This window comes from Oncorhynchus masou, chromosome 18, assembly GCF_036934945.1.
Source record: "Oncorhynchus masou masou isolate Uvic2021 chromosome 18, UVic_Omas_1.1, whole genome shotgun sequence".
Classification (NCBI taxonomy): domain Eukaryota; kingdom Metazoa; phylum Chordata; class Actinopteri; order Salmoniformes; family Salmonidae; genus Oncorhynchus; species Oncorhynchus masou.
Genome location: NC_088229.1, coordinates 67,964,744 through 67,982,460, shown reverse-complemented (window position 1 = coordinate 67,982,460; position 17,717 = coordinate 67,964,744).

Genomic DNA, 17,717 nt, shown 5'->3' with positions numbered 1-17,717 from the left:
AAAAGCATTTCACAGTGATGTTGTTAAGAAAACATGTCCGCATCATTTGAATATAGGCTGTAGATCTGCAATACCAATTTGCAAATACGAAGGGAAGGCAGGTAGTCTAGTAGTTAGAGCGTTGGACTTGTAAAGAGGTTGCAGTATCGAATCCCCAAGCTGACAAAGGCAGTTAGCACACTGTTTCCTAGGCTATCATCGAAAATAAGTGTTTGTTCTTAACTGACTTGCCGAGGTAAATATAGATAGAAAACAATGCAGTAATTCCATAGAGCCCATCCGAGATTGGTTTTCTGAAAATTATTTAATGAGAAAAATATATTTTGAAATATACCCAGACATTGAATCCTTTGTTGATGTGGGTGTATTCAGCTGGACAATTCTGCCTGTTCCTCCTTTGGATTCATACAGCAGATTCACTGTCCTAAACATCATAGTTTTTCACTTAGGTTTTGTTCTTTCACTACTTTAGGCACCGTAAGCCTTTTATTTTGATGCAAATTTTGAATAGGATGAAAAAAATATACTTGACATTTGCCGTCTTCCTAGTGTCTCTCGGTCTTCTAGCCTATTGCCATCTCGATGATTGCTGAGAGAAAATAGCTGCTATGATATTTAAATTGATTTACTTTTAGTCTACTTGATCTGCTTTAAATGTGTTTGAAGTAAAAACAGATGAAATTGAAAAGCAGCAATGCAAGTCATTTAATCAGAGAGAAAGAGAGAGGGGAATCTACTTTAAAGGAACAACAAAGGGAAGTTGAAGATCAAGAAGATCAAGTAGGTGTGTCCAAACTTTTAACTGGTACTGTATACCTGCCAATCAAGAAAAGCCTTACATCTGTTGCATAATTCCACTGTGTAAAAACAACTTGACTGGTGGCAGATGGCAAGAATTGGATGCTGGGCTGCGTTCATTAAGAGAAAACCTACTGCTATGTTAAATTAAACAAAAACGGTGCTGTTCTGATGTGGAGGTCCTGGGCTGGTGTGGTTACACGTGGTCTGCGGTTGTGAGGTCGGTTGGATGTATTGCCACATTTTCTAAAACGATGTTGGAAGCGGCTTATGGTAGAGAAATGGACATTAGATTATCTGGCAACAGCTCTGGTGGATATTTCTGCAGTCAGCATGCCAATTGCACGCTCCCTCAAAACTTGAGACGTCTGAGGCATTGTCTTGTCTGAAAAACTACACATTTTAGAGTGGCCTTTAATTGTCCCCAGCACAAGGTACACCTGTGACATGATCATGCTGTTTAATCAGCTTCTTGATATGACACACCTGTAAAGTGGATGGATTATCTTGGCAAAGGGGAAATGCTCACTAACAAGGATATAAACAAATTTGTGCACAAATTTAAGAGAAATATGCTTTTTGTGCATATGGAAGATTTCTGGGATCTTTATTTCAGCTCCAGAAACATGTGACCAACACTTTACATGTTGCGTAAATACATGTACTTTGTATTTTAAAGTATAGAAATACAGTAGCCAGCCCAAACAGCAACAACATTCTCAGTAACGTTTCCGTTTCACTTGCTATGACTCTGATATGTTGTTTATCTACCTTAGTCTGGATAAGAGTGTCTGCTAAATCCCCAACATGTAAATGTGGGTGAAAATGAACTGCAAAGCACAGTGGGTCATATTATTGCCATTGTTCTGGGGTTGAGTGCATTAGAGTACTACTCAGCATGCTTTGCAATTGTTCATTTTTACATACAGTTTACTGTACATTTATATTTAGTTAATTTAGCGAACACTCTTGTCACACGATAGTGCCACCAGACGTCTAATACTAATGCAGGGTGAAAGGTGGTGACAAAATTATGAACCAACATAATAAAATAAATTGTATGAAAAAATATTTTCTAATTTGAAATTTACAAAAAATGTCAGCTCTCAAAGTATCTTGTTACAAAATACTATATGTTGGAGTGTATTTCAGCCCAGTGTAATTCAAATGACTGAAAACTCAGAAGTAATTCAAATACATTTTTCAAATACATAGAACAGAAATGCTGCCCATCTCTGCTCACAACAAGCATCTCGTACAAATTGCGGACTGGCACGTAACAATCTAGTCAACCTGAAGATCTGAAACAGACTGGCGTAAATGCCAGTTCGCTACTCTCCTGCCTGGATTTGGGTCATACTAACTTACTTCTCTTGACATGTGACAATGACATTACGGTATTACAGATTCGCTAACGTTAGCTACAGTAGGCTAGGGGTTAGGGTTAAGTTTAGGGTTAAGTTTAGAAGTTAGGGTAAGGTTAGGGTTAGGGGAAGGGTTAGGGGAAGGGTTAGCTAACATGCTAAGTAGTTGCAAAGTAGCTAAAAAGTGGTAAGTAGTTGAAAATTTGTTCATTATGTCCATGATGAGCTTCAAACTCACAACCTTTGGGTTGCTAGACATTCACATTATACCCCCGATCAACCACCCTCCTTTCATGTTTGCCTAAAGTAACCATATGTCTTATTTAACCATACTAAACGTACATATCATACTTAATGAATTGTCTCAGATTTACTTACAGAATAATACAAAATCAGTGGCGTTCGGTGCTGTTTAAGATGTGGGAGGACGATTCTTTTTGGCCTTTTTTCATTTTATGCACTGCAGTGCTAGCTAGCTGTAGCTTATGTTTTCAGTACTAGATTCATTCTCTGATACTTTGATTGGGATGGAAACATGTCAGTTCATGCTATAAGAGCTCTGATAGGTGGAAGGATGTCCTCCGAAAGTTGTCATAATTACTGTGTACGTTTATGGAAGGGGGTGAGAACAATGAGCCTCCTAGGTTTTGTAATGAATTCAATGTATGCAGAGGAAAACAGAAAATAACTGTCCTCCGGCTACACAACGGTGCTACCCTACAGAGTGATGTTGAGGCTACTGTAGACCTTCAAAGCAAAGCTTTGTTTTAATAAATGATTTGGTGACGTGAATATATTTAGTATACTTTTAATGTTTCACCATTTTTTGTTGTTGTTGAAATTCACTGAGGAAGATGGTCCTCTCTTTCCTCCTCTGAGGAGCCTCCACTGTAAGAAGTTCTCTGAGACCAGGTTGGGGATAGAGAAAGCATTGTGTGTCAACTGTGGGGGCGCTCATGCATCTTTAGATCCAAAGTGGCCTCTGAGAGACAGACAGGTTGAGATTGCCACAGTTCGAGTGGGGCAGAAAGTTTCCTATGCTGAGGCGTTGAAGAGTGTAGAGGATAGACCAAGGGTGAGTGATTTGACTTGGAGACCCCCCAGTAAGTAGGACTGAAAAGAGAAATTCAGAGATGATGAGCTTTAGTAAGGTTGGATTTCTTGCTTTTATAGCCATGGTGATTAACTGCACTTCACTGATGGAGTCAAAATCACAGAAGATAAATCTGGTGGTTGCAGCAGTAGAGAAATATCTGGGTGTGAGAGATTTCAGTGTAGAAGATCTAGATGGAGTTTTGAGAGAGGGGTTTTCATCCTCCCAGGCCAACGGCCTGGTGTAGGATTGTTTAGGGCCAAAGTAGTGGGATGGGGTGGTGGGTTTTAGGGCATAGTGTGTAGGTGCAGGGTTAGATAGTGGTGCAATTTTTTTCATTTTGAGAAGACACCGTCTGTCCTTTTGAGTTTTGGAGCAGTCTTAACCTGACAGATAAAGTCATGTTAGGATATTTCAGTCATTCTGTGGGAGCTTTTGTGCCGAACCCACTAAGGTGTTTCAGATGCCAAGCTTATAGTTATGTTGCAGAAGTGTGTAGGAGGGGGATTCCAAGATGTGAGATGTGTGCTGGACGATATGGGATGAAGGAATGGGTAGTATCAGTGGACAAACTGTGTGTGTCAATTGTGGGGGTGCCCATGTTGCTGAGAATCAAAAGTGCCTGGTGCAAGACAGACAGGTTGAGATTACAAATGGCCAGAGTAGAACAGAAGGTGTCCTTTTCCTTACCCCTTTCCTTTGAATTTTTGTACCACAAAATGTAATGCAATCGACCATACACTCCCACACAGTAGGTGGCGGGCACTCTCAAACTAAATGTGCTAATGCCATGATACCAAAGAAGAAGAAGAAAAAGAACAAGATGATGATGATGACGATGATGTAGATGACGACGAAGAAGACAATGATGAAGAACACAGAAGCAAGGTGAATGGAGCTGCTCCACATATCTTCAACACAAGCGGCAGATACTGTATGTAAAGAGTGTAGATGTCCATATTGATGAACATTCATACACAGCATTTCTCAGGCCTCCCACATAACTTGAAATCAGGTAGCAGTCATTGCACTCTACGTAGATGTTCTCGCCAAGCAACACACATCTGATTAATCATTGGTAATTGGTATATACAGCCTGAAGTTAATGCCTGCAAAATTGTCATAATGTTGTGGGATTGTTGTGTATTACAGCCTGATTAACCAGACGACACATATTTCAGCCCTTGTGAAGCATTTTTCTCTGCTATCCTATGAATTTCTTACAACCTTGCAATTGTCACAATGTGTCTGAAGTCGGAGTATAAGACCTTAACGCTACAGTATGATTTTCCTCCACCTACTGTATCCCTTTCTGTTGGTGTGTCCCTCTGAGATATCCAGTAACCAAAGCCATGCGGGAGGCCAAGGATGATGGTCAATCAATAAATTACACAGGGTTTTTATAAGTGGCCCTTTTCCACATCAGAGTGCATCCCAGCAGACTGCTGCCCCTTTGGACCGCAATGCTTTTACCCGACAGGTCTCATCCGGTATCTCTTTCCCTTCACAAGGTCCTGGGTACAGTCGATGCTTTTAAAGGGGGACCTTTGAAAGGTTTCACTCCTCAAACACAATACTACTTTGTGTTAGAATGGAGGTAGGATTATTTTCTGTAGCTGACTTACTATTCTTGGTAGATGTATTTTGGGAAATTTCCAAGAAACGTCATTTAGCATTTTTATATTCATCCATTTAACATGTATTACATTTTAGTTTCTGTATTTTTTTTATCAGGGAGTCATACTGAGACCAAGGTCTATTTTACAGATGAGCCCTGAATGACAGCAATGACAGAGAAAAAACACATCAATATAAATGTAAGCAGAAAGAAAAACACGGTCATACCAAAACAAATGCATTCAGTATTAAGATCCTCAATCAGCTTTCTGGATTGCCCTAGAAACTCCACAACTTCACATTTAACAACGTTTTGAAGATTTTTCCACAAATAAGGTGCAAGAAAACTAAAAGCTACTTTATCTTACTCAGTAGAGACCAAATTAATTTCCAGAGTTATCCATCCCTGCGACTGGGTGTGGAAACTCATCAGTCTAAAGTTTAGTAATGATGTTAGGTACAGTGGGATTTTTTGTAAAAGGGCTTTATAAATGAAAACGTACATTGGCTTGCGAAATTATTCAACCCCTTGGCATTTTCACTATCTTGTTGCCTTACAACCTGGAATTAAAATTGATTTTTGGGGGGTTTGTATCATTTGATTTACACAACATGCCTACCACTTTGAAGATACAAAATATGTTTTATTGTGAAACAAACAAGAAATAGGACCAAAAAAAAACAGAAAATTTGAGCATGCATAACTATTCAGCCCCCCAATGTCAATACTTTGTAGAGAAACTTTTTGCAGCAAATATAGCTGCAAGTCTCTATGGGGTATATCTCTATAAGCTTGGCACATGTAGCCACTGAGATCTTTGCCCATTCTTCAAGGCAAAACTGCTCCAGCTCCATCAAGTTGGATGGGTTCCGCTGGTGTACAGCAATCTTTAAGTCATACCACAGTGTCACGATTGTGTGGAGAGACAGACCAAGGCGCAGCGTGCTCTGAGTTCCACATCTTTATTTTTGTGAAACTTACAAAACAAAAAGGAAACAAACAACGAACCGTAACATAAGAGGTGCAACAGGCACTAACTCAAAACAAGATCCCACAAAAAACCAGTGGGGAAATATCTGCCTAAATATGATCCCCAATTAGAGACAATGATAAACAGCTGCCAGGCCAACATGGACATAAAACAACCTAGATAACCCACCCTAGTCACACCCTGACCTAACCGACATAGAGAATAAAAGGCCCTAGGTGTCTCGCTCTTCAGGGCGAGTGCGAGGAGCAGGCACAGGACGTACCGGACTATGGAGGCGTTCTGGAGGTCTGGTGCGTAGAACCGGCACAAATTTTATCAGAACAATGACACACTTCGCACGGCGAGTGCGGGGAGCTGGCAAAGGACGTACTGGGCTGTGGAGGCATACTGGAGACCTGGTGCGTAGAACCGGCTGTACCGGAACAGTGACACACACTTCAGGGCGAGTTCGTGGAGGAGAGACATGACATACTGGACATACTGGACTGGGGAGGCGCACTGGAGGCCAGATGCATGAAACTGGTGCAGATGACACCGGACTGGTGTCGCGCTCCTCAGCACACCCACTCTGCAGCACTCTCATCGCCACCATCTCTCTCCGGAATCTTTCGTCAAGTTCCTCCTTCGACTCCCTGACGGTCTCTGGCTCATTCCTCGACTCCGCCGACCACCCCATGCGCCCCCCCCATTTTTATTTTGGACTGTATTTTGGGCTTACCCTGTGGCCGTTAACCCCTGCGTCATCGCTGTCCTCCCTTCTCCCCTTGTGTCTGTTTCCACGGGATACTTTCGTATCTTGCCAAGATTTCCTTCAAGTCCAGTATATTCTATCCTCGATCGCCTCCCAAGTTCAGGATGCCATCTCCTCTTGGGAACGCTGCTTGGTCCTGTTGTGGTGGGATCTTCTGTCACGATTGTGCGGAGAGACGGACCAAGGCGCAGCGTGCTCTGAGTTCCACATCTTTATTTTTGTGAAACTTACAAAACAAAAAGGAAACAACCATAAGAGGTGCAACAGGCACTAACTCAAAACAAGATCCCACAAAAAAACTGTGGGGAAATGGCTGCCTAAATATGATCCCCAATCAGAGACAACGATAAACAGCTTCCTCTGATTTGGGAACCATACCAGGCCAACATAGACATAAAACAACCTAGATAACCCACCCTAGTCACACCCTAACCTAACCAACATAGAGAATAAAAGGCTCTCTATGGTCAAGGCGTAACACACAGATTCTCAATTGGATTGAAGTCTGGGCTTTGACTAGGCCATTCCAAGACCTTTAAAAGTTTCCCTTAAATCACTCAAGTGTTGCTTTAGCAGTATTCTTAGGGTCATTCTCCTCCTGGAAGGTGAACCTCCGTGCCAGCCTCAAGTCTCTGGAAGACTGAAACAGGTTTCCGTCAAGAATATCCCTGTATTTAGCGCCATCCATCATTCCTTCAATTCTGACCAGTTTCACAGTCCCTGCCGATGAAAAACGTCCACACGGTATGATGCTGCCACAACCATGCTTTACTGTGGGGATGGTTGTCTTGGGGGGATGCAAGGTGTTGGGTTTGCGCCAGACATAGCATTTTCCTTGGCCAAAAAGCTCAATTTTAGTCTCATCTGACCAGAGTACCTTCTCCTATATCTTTGGGGAGTCTCCCACTAGCCTTTTGGCGAACACTAAATGTGTTTGCTTATTTATTTCTTTAAGCAATGGCTTTTTTTCTGGCCACTCTTCTGTAAAGTCCACCTCTGTGGAGTGTAAGGCTTAAAGTGGTCCTATGGACAGATACTCCAATCTCCGCTGTGGAGCTTTGCAGCTACTTCATATTTATCTTTGGTCTCTTTGTTGCCTCTCTGATTAATGCCCTCGTTGACTGGTCCATGAGTTTTGGTGGGCGGCCCTCTCTTTGCAGGTTTGTTGTGGTGCCATATTCTTTCCATTTTTAAATAATGGATTTAATGGTGCTTCGTGGGATGTTCAAAGTTTCAGATATTTTTTTATAACCCAACACTGATCTGTACTTCTCCACAACTTTGTCCCTGACCTATTTGGAGAGCTCCTTGGTCTTCATGGTGCCGCTTGCTTGGTGGTGCTCCTTGCCTAGTGGTGTTGCAGACTCTGGGGCCTTTCAAAACAGGTGTATATATACTGAGATCATATGACACTTAAATAAAGTCCCCCTGTCTGCAATCTAACTAATTTTGTGACTTTTGAAGGTAATTGTTTGCACCAAATTTTACTTAGGGGCTTCATAGCAAAGGGGGTGAATACATATGCACGAAACCACTTTTCAGATTTTTTTTTCTTCAGATTTTTTTTTTTTTTTTCATCAATTTGAACTAATTTGTGTATGTCCAGTACATGAAATCCAAATAAAATCAATTTAAATTGCAGGTTGTAATGTAACAAAATAGGAAAACCACCAAGGGGGATGAATACCTTTGCAAGGTACTATAGGAATATATTAACCTACGTGACGTCAAAGAGGGGCAGCCGCCTTCCTGGTAGAGAATGCAGTGTTATGTCCTAAAACTGTTGCTCATAATAAACTGCATCTAATGGCTTCAATTAAGTGGCAGCTGCGTTCGTATAGATCATATAGATGATGTTGCCATATTCTTAGACCGACAGGAATGTCAACTGAATCATTTTCTTTTTACTATTAGGCGATAGGCAAAACATATTCTTATAGAGGAAATACATTTTTTTGTTTTCTCAGCTTGTTAACTACTTAATCAAAATGTTTTTTTAAAAGACAGCTTTTCATCTATCCAGATGCCCAGATATTTGTAAGCAGGGACAATATCAATATGGACACCATCCAAAGTACATATGCTTAAATCATCAGAGTTTTTTAAATGCACTCTAGAAAACAACATATATTTTGGTTTTCCTGCATTCAATACTAATTTCAGGTTAATCAAGTTTTCCTGTAAAACAATGAAGGCAGACTGTAGTTCAGATAGAGCCTGGTCAACCGTGGGGTCAATAGCATACACAACAGGATCATCTCCATACAAATGCAGGTTACAATTTCTTACAGACAAGTCAGCAATGCTAATGTAAACAGTAAAAAGTAAAGGACCTAGAATTGAACCTTGTGGGACCCCTTTTTTTATGTCCACAAAACTGAGAGACAGTTTTTCTTGCTTTGGCCCAGGCGTGATTGTCACTCCCTGATATGTTTCACCTGTCCCTGTGCTTGTCCCCACCCCCTCCAGGTGTTGCTCATCATCCCCGTTGTATTTATTCCTGTGTTTTCTGTCTCTCTGTGCCAGTTCATCTTGTTTGCCAAGGAAACCAGCGGTAATCTCCAAGAGCCTATTTTTCCCAGTCTCTGTTTTTACTTGTTTTTACTGGTTTTGACCCTTGCCTGTCCTGACACCGAACCCGCCTGCCTGACCATTCTTTCTGCGCTGACTTTGAGCCTGCTTAACGCCTTGTACTTTTTTGACTCGGACCTGGTTACTGAACCCCTGCCTGTCCTGACGTTGAGCCTGTCTAACACCCTGTACTGTTTGGACTCTGAACTGTTTTATGAACTCTGGCCTGTCCCCTGACCTGCCTTTTACCTATCCCTTGTGTTGTATTAAATATCGGAGCTCAACCATCTGCCTCCTGTGTCTGCATATGGGTTTGGCCCTGTGCCCTAATAGTGATTTCAAATCTGAATGTGCTCAGATTGCTCTGAAGAAAACCAAGGGTTAGATCTATCTTTGAATCTGAATAGTTTAAAGGGGATACATTTTCTAGAGCCAACTCAAGGTCATGAATACAGGAGACAGTGGCTAAATCAGAGTAGAGCATGTCATGTAAAAACCCTTGAGGAGAAAACTATAGATTTTTTATTTGTTACATTTTTTTTTACAAACAAGGATTAGTATTTTGTTTTTTGGTATCTCTAATACATACTTTGGGATATTGATCACTGAGATCATAAGAAACTACTACACTACATAAATATTTATGGGAGTTATTGGTCAGAATGGAATCAATCAATGAGGAGTTCATAGGATTTTTTTCACATTTAACAATGTGAGTTTTGAGATCAATTGAGACAGATTAAAATATTTAACTAATCTGAGGCAGGGGATAACCAATCCAGATTCAAATCCCCTAAAATGATCAACTCCCAGGACAGAAAAGGTTTTAAACACTCAGATATAGCAACAATAGCATTACCATGGCAGCAGGTGGACGGTAAATCCCAGCAACAAATAACTGTGTATTCTGGTGTATGGACACACTTACAACCAGGAGCTGAAATTTATTGGGAAGAGAAACATTTAAAGATTGGAAAGCCATGATATTTTACATGTATGGCCACACCTCCCTCTTTCTGTAATCTGTCACATCTAAATACATTATAATATTTTACTTAAATGTCTTTATCAGAGACATAATCATTTAACCACGTTTTTGAGAGAACCAGAATGTTAGGAAATGAGTCCTGTACCCAAATGTCAATTGTGTCCATTTTGTAATCATACTTTGCACATTTAGGTGCATTAGCCCAAGCCCCCTACAAGATGTAATTAAAGTCAGAGGGTTTATTCAGCTCATTCCCATAAGAGCATAGGGTCATCTGCAGCTATTTGTTGAGTGAGCTGAGACTTTGCCAAGGACCCTAGCCCACCACATGAGAGCAGAGCAGACTGAGCATTCGACAGACCTCCCTAAAGATGCTGGAAGCAGGGGCTTATGCAGCGTTCAAAACTGGGAACTCAGGAACTGAGAATCAACTGAGTTGTCTTGAACTCAGTTACATACGTTGTAAGGTTGAGATGAGTTGTCACATCACATCTTGAGAAATTATAGGGTTTAATATGAATAATATACTACTTTCTGATTCAGTGTTAAAATACTAGTTCCCCAAAGCTGAAAGCACTTATGAATAAGATGAAATGTGAAAGCTGGAGAAAACAATCTCTGAACGTTCTCTCACTGATGCCAATCTATTTCAGGTGTTATGCTACTGACTATCCCACCCCAAAGCAGAGGTCTGAGTGGGACTGATTTCTTCATCCCGCTCCCACCCGCTCTGCAGCTGTCTGTCTGTCTGACTCCCACCTGCTACTCCAAGAACAGGTACCAAACCCAACCGCAGTCCCGCGATGGTATTTTAAGTGTATGTGACGCATCTCCCTTGCCAGCCATGGTCCCAGCAATTGTGTGACTATAGGCAATATAAAAATGCGCAAAAATAACCTAAGAAATAGATTAGGGTACTAGGGGGTAACTAGCCCCACTCTTGTAATTCCCATTAAGACCACAAGATGTCACCAAATTATTTTCCCAACATTCTCCCTGGCTGCCACTGCACTTGCTAAACAAAAATGTTGTCTGTGTCATCACAATATTTGAAGATATTTCAATAAAACATTTTTTTTATGGTAAGTTTATATACGTTTTTTTTACATTTTGAAAAAGTTGTAGATATGTTTGTTCCAATGAAGTTGGATCTATACTGTAATTGTAATAATATGTTGGATGAGTGCGTTCGGGTCAACTCGCCCCCCTTATTAGGGGTAACTGGCCCCTGGGAGCCAGTTACCCATTTATGGCTATGAATGTGCTTCTACCAGTCATATAGACATTGACTGGCCCAGTTAGCGCTAGTTTATGCTAGCTAGCAACTTCACTAGCAGTAAATGCTAGCCAGCTACATGGTTAGCATAAGCTGATAGCTAGCAACCTTACTACCAGGTCGTCTGACGTAAAATACAAAAAGAACATTACGTAACTTAATTGCAGTAGTAAATGTTTCCACTAGTGACTGACAGCTTTACAGTTAATGTTACTTCATAGCCTTTTAGCTATTTTACACAGTATTTTATGTCAGAAAGCTGGCTAGCAAACTACATTTTTAAGAGAGAGCTTTTCAATTGGTATCGCTCCCCCTGTTTTCAGTCACAGGTGGGGACTGGATTAGGTGTGAGCAGTGCAGGAGGTGGGCTCATGAGTTATGTTCCAATTTTACTGGGGATAGCTTTATTTGTGACCTATTTACAAATTACAATCGTGCAATAGCAGAGCATAAGAAAGTTAGCATGTTATTAGTTATATTCCATTCCAATATTACAGTTGAAGTTGGAAGTCTACATACACTTTGGTTGGAGTCATTAAAACTTGTTTTTTGACCACTCCACAAATTTCTTGTTAGCAAACTAAAGTTCTGGCAAGTCGGCTAGGACATCTACTTTGTGCATGGCACAAGTAATTTTTCCAACAATTGCTTACAGACAGATTATTTCACTTATAATTCACTGTATCAAAGTTCCAGTGGGTAAGACGTTTACATACACTAAGTTGACTGTGCCTCTAAACAGCTTGGAACATTTCAGAAAATTATGTCATGGCTTTAGAAGCTTCTGATAGGCTATTTAACATAATTTGAGTCAATTGGAAGTGTGCCTGTGGATGTATTTCAAGGCCTACCTTCAAACTCAGTGCCTCTTTGCTTGACATCATGGGTGGGAAAATCAAAAGAAAACAGCCAAGACCTCAGAAAAAAATTGTAGACCTCCACAAGACTGGTTCATCCTTGGGGGCAATTTCCAAATGCCTGAAGGTACCATGTTCAGCTGTACAAACAATAGTACGCAAGTATAAACACCATGGGACCACGCAGGCGTGATATCGCTCAGGAAGGAGACGCGTTATGTTTCCTAGAGAGGAACGTACTTTGGAACGAAAAGTGCAAATCTGTCCCAGAACAACAGCAAAGGACCTTGCGAAGATGCTGGAGGAAACAGGTACAAAAGCGCTATATTCACAGTAAAATGAGTCCTATATTGACATAACCTGAAAGGCCGCTCAGCAAGGAAGAAGCCACTGCTCCAAAACCAGCATAAAAAAGCCAGACTATGGTTTGCCACTGCACATGGGGACAAAGGTTGTGCTTTGGAGAAATGTCCTCTGGTCGGATGAAACAAAAATAGAACTGTTTGGTCATAATGACCGTTGTTATGTTTGGAGGAAAAAGGGGGAGGCTTGCAAGTTGAAGAACACCATCCCAACCGTGAAGCACGGGGGTGACAGCATCATGTTGTGGGGGTGCTTTTCTGCAGGATGGACTGGTGCACTTCACAAAATAGATGGCCTCATGGGGCAGGAAAATTACGTGGATATGTTGAAGCAACATCTCAAGAGATCAGACAGGAAGTTAAAACTTGGTCGCAAATGAGTCTTCCAAATGGACAAGACCCCAGGCATACTTCCAAAGTTGTGGCAAAATGTCTTAAGGATAACAAAGTCAAGCTTTTCGAGTGGCCATCACAAAGCCCTGACCTCAATCCTATAGAAAATGTGTGGGCATAACTGAAAAAGTGTGTGCGAGCAAGGAGGCCTACAAACCTGAATCAGTTACACCAGCTCTGTCAGGAGAAATGGGTCAGAATTCACCCAACTTATTGTGGGAAGCTTATGGAAGGATACTCGAAACGTTTGACCGAAGTTAAACAATTTAAAGGCAATGCTACCAAATACTAATTGAATGTATGTAAACCTCTGACCCACCTGGAATGTGATGAAAGAAATAAAAGCTGAAATAAATCATTCTCTCTACTATTATTCTGACATTTCACATTCTTAAAATAAAGTGGTGATCGTATTGGACCCAGGGAAAATGTCCCCCCCCCCACTTCTAAAACCAAAGTTGCTTCCCTGCTACTATTCAAGAACTTGAAGCAGCAAGAATGATGAGCGGACACTCATGCATTCTCTTGAGCTCCATTTTGCATATAGGATATAGCCTACCCTTTAGGAGGACGATTTGCAGGCAGAGACAAATAAATGGTCGCTCACCATGGTGGCCGATGTGGTAGCCTACCATGATTGCCTATGTGGTAGCCTACCATGGTAGCCTATGTGGTACTTCTTTCCATTATCAATATTTATTGACAAACAATGTCGTAACTATAGCCTATTCATACCCTTGGGAAGATAATTGACACGGGATTCTCTGCATAGGCAGCCTACTGTGCCTAGTAAGCGTTTCACTATTAGTTTACATCTGTTGTTGATGAAACTTGTGACAAATAGAATTTGATTTACTCTATTTAATTGATTCATCTGAGTGTATGTGAATAATGCAACAAAGACGTGCTTTGAATACAATAGGTTAGGCTAACGCATACAAGGCAGCAAGAAGAACATTTCCAAATAATCTGCGCGTCCCAAAAATATTCTCATCCCAATTCCCAATATTGTGTGTCTGACGGCACTCTTCCACCAGCAGCATAAAGAATGCTGACTGCGCCACAATGATCTCTATCAGAACCCACCAGTCCGACGGGCATCCCGCGGGAATGAGGTCCTCTACCCCAAAGTTAAAAGGGCTTAATTCTATTTGGATGAGAATAGCAGCAGACTCCATTTTCCTGCAGGGTATGCAGGTGTTGGGATCTGATCTAACTGACTCAAAAGACCTCAACTGTTATATTATTATGTATTATTATAAACGGAGTAATTGTTAGCATGGTCTTCACAAGACTATTACAAAGACCTTGGTTCCTACCTTCCAAACTGGCAATTGAAGAGCACTGAGCTAGATAATATATTTAGGGTAAAGAGATTGGTGTGTTAGTTTAAACTCAATGGTACAGTATGCTACACACACACACAAAAAAACATATTTTTATTTTATTTAACCAGGAAAAGCCCTTTGAGACACAGAGTCTCTTTCTCAAGGGAGACCTGGCCAAGAAGGCAGCAACAATCAATACATGACAGAATTAAAACATGCAACAATACAATACAACAACATAATCCAGCCTAAAAAAAAACCATTTAACTCCTTTGTAACAAAGTCTCCCATCAATATTTTAAATTCATTCAGTGGCACTAACATATCTAGATGAAGCATTGATTGTAGACTATTCCATGCCTCTGGTGCACAAGAAGACAAGGCAGTCTTGTCTAATACTGTGAATGTCCTGGGGACTTTAAGTAGCAACCACCTAGCAGACCTGGTATGGTAACTACTGGTGGTGAAGGAGACCAGACTATAGAGGTAAGGAGAGAGTTTACCCAAAAGGGCTTTGTAGATGAACACATACAAATGTAGCTTTCTGCACATATAAATTGAGGTCTAACCTACCATTTGGTACAATGTGCAATGATGGATGAGTGACTCAGCATTTGTAATAAAGCGCAAGGATGCATGATAAACAGAGTCCAGTCTAAATAGTACCTCTGGGGGTTCTTCGGCTTGTAACCATAACACATTCCTTTTTGGTCCTATATATAGATACCTTGTTTGAAGGTTCACCATGCTCATTAAGTTCTAAATGGAACCTGTATTGTGCTGTAAAGAACCTTTTCCTAAAGTTCTCAAAAAAAAAATAGCACCAAAACAGGGTTCCGCTACGGATACAACCATTTTGGGGGATATAGAACACTGTTTTATGGTTCTTTATAGAACCTTCGTGGAGAATGGTTCTAAAAAGATCCTTTCTCAATCTGAAAAGCTCTTTGTAGATCCTTTTGAAGAACCATACAGTTTTGAAGAACCAACTGACACAAGGCCATATTTAAGGCCATATTTAAGTCTTTCACAAGACACCGTCACGGGCCATAGCCATATAAAATGGTATAACACAACACATTAGAAAAACTGGAATGACATTCACTCAAGGTTGTCTACATAAAGAGCTGTGTGCAAACCACGCCCCAAAATATTCTAATGAGCCGCCTCCCCTACATTTTAATTATCAATAAAATACCAAAGAACCCTTTTGTGAACTCAAAGGGTTCTTTGAGTCACTATGGTTCGATTTAGAACCATTACGCTTCCCGAAGGCCCCTTGAGGAACCCACATGTTTTAGTGTGTAGTGTGATGTTGGAAGATGTCCACATGTTTTCTTTCTGTTGTTGTGCCAGTTATGTTGATATCAGATAATGCATATGTTTCTGAGTCACCAAGTGTGTAAGTGAGTGGTGATGTTGAATGGAGACTGTAAGCAAGTAGCTTCCAAACTCCCCTGTCATCTGACCTGGAACTTTTCAACTGACACCATGCCAAGAATGTTAATGTAATTTCACAGAGGTCATTAGATCACTGAGTGGAGAGCGAGAGACTAAGCAAAAGAGTGTGAGAGAGAGAGGCAGCCGTGTGGCTACACATGCCAAGGGGTGTATTCGTCTTGCAAAGGAAACAGTTTACCGTTTTAAGAGACAAACGGTAGTAAACGTAACAAAATGAACAAAACGGGGAGAGACTTACCTGAATTTGTCCAATATAAACATTTTGCAACAGAATCATGGTAATAAATCCACCCAAGTGAGTGGAGTGAGTGAGGAGGATGTTGACCCAGTCATACCTTGACCCGGGGGTTACGAGGTGTGTCCCCACCACCCCCCGCATGTGTGTAGTGTGAGTGAGTGGAAGAACTGGAGGACCGTCCTCCTCAGTGCATTTCATAAAATAAAAATAGTGAAACATTGAAAAAGTTATTATTTTTAAAACTATTCAAAATATATTCACGTCACCAAATAACTTATAAAAACACTATTTTGCAATGAAGGTCTACAGTAGCCTGGCACCATGGTGTAGCCAGAGGACTGCTAAAAAAAGAAAGATCTTCATTGTAAAGGATTAAACACTGTTTCCCAAGTTTGTTCAATGAACCATAAACAACTAATGAACATGCACCTGTGGAACGGTCGTTAAGACACTAACAGCTTACAGACGGTAGGCAATTAAGGTCAAAGTTATGAAAACATAGGACACTAAAGTGGCTTTTCTACTAACTCTGAATAACACCAAAAGAAAGATGCCCAGGGTCCCTGCTCATCTGTGTGAACGTGCCTTAGGAATGCTGCTAGGAGGCATGAGGACTGCAGATGCTGCCAGGGCAATAAATTGCAATGTCCGTACTGTGAAACACCTGAGACAGGATCGCAGTGGCAGACCACGTGTAACAACACCTGCACAGGATCAGGACACCCGAACATCACACCTGCGGGACAGGTACAGGATGACAACAACAACTGCTCGAGTTACACCAGGAACGCACAATCCCTCCATCAGCGCTCAGAACTGTTTGCAATAGGCTGAGAGAGGCTTGACTGCGGGCTTGAAAGCCTGTTGTAAAAATCACACATGGGCACAAACCACCGTGGCTGGACCAGACAGGACTGGTAAAAAGTGCTCTTCACTGACAAGTCGCGGTTTTGTCTCACCAGGGGTGATGGTTGGATTTGCGTTTTTCGTCAAAGGAATGAATGTTACACAGAGGCCTGTACTCTGGAGTGGAATCGATTTGGAGGTGGAGAGCAGGTGTTTTGGTGGAAGAGTGGGGTAACATCTCACAGCAAGAACGGGCAAATCTGGTGCAGTCCATGAGGAGGAGATGCACTGCAGTACTTAATGCAGCTGGTGGCCACCAGATACTGACTGTTAGTTTTGATTTTAACCCCTCCCCCCCTCATTATTCCATTTCTGTTAGTCACATGTCTGTGGAACCTGTTCAGTTTATGTCTCAGTTGTTGAATCTTGTTATGTTCATACAAATATTTACACATGTTAAGTTTGCTGAACGCAGTAAATAAATAAACGCAGTTGACAGTGAGCGGACCTTCTCTTTTTTTGCTGAGTTTAGTTTCTGAAAGCATAAGCTAAAACTAGATACCACTGCAGTGCATAAAATGTTGTGAGTGGTTGACTCAAAGAGAGAGACTTGTCTCATAAAAATATGTTTATTCAAAAATGAAGGACAAACAGAGAGAGAGCTAACTATATTTTGTAATATTCACGTAACTAATTAAGCTAATTTAGCATACTCAACAACCTCAAACAGGGAGGAATGCTATTTATGTTAGCTAGCCAACACTACAACTCTTTATTGCTAA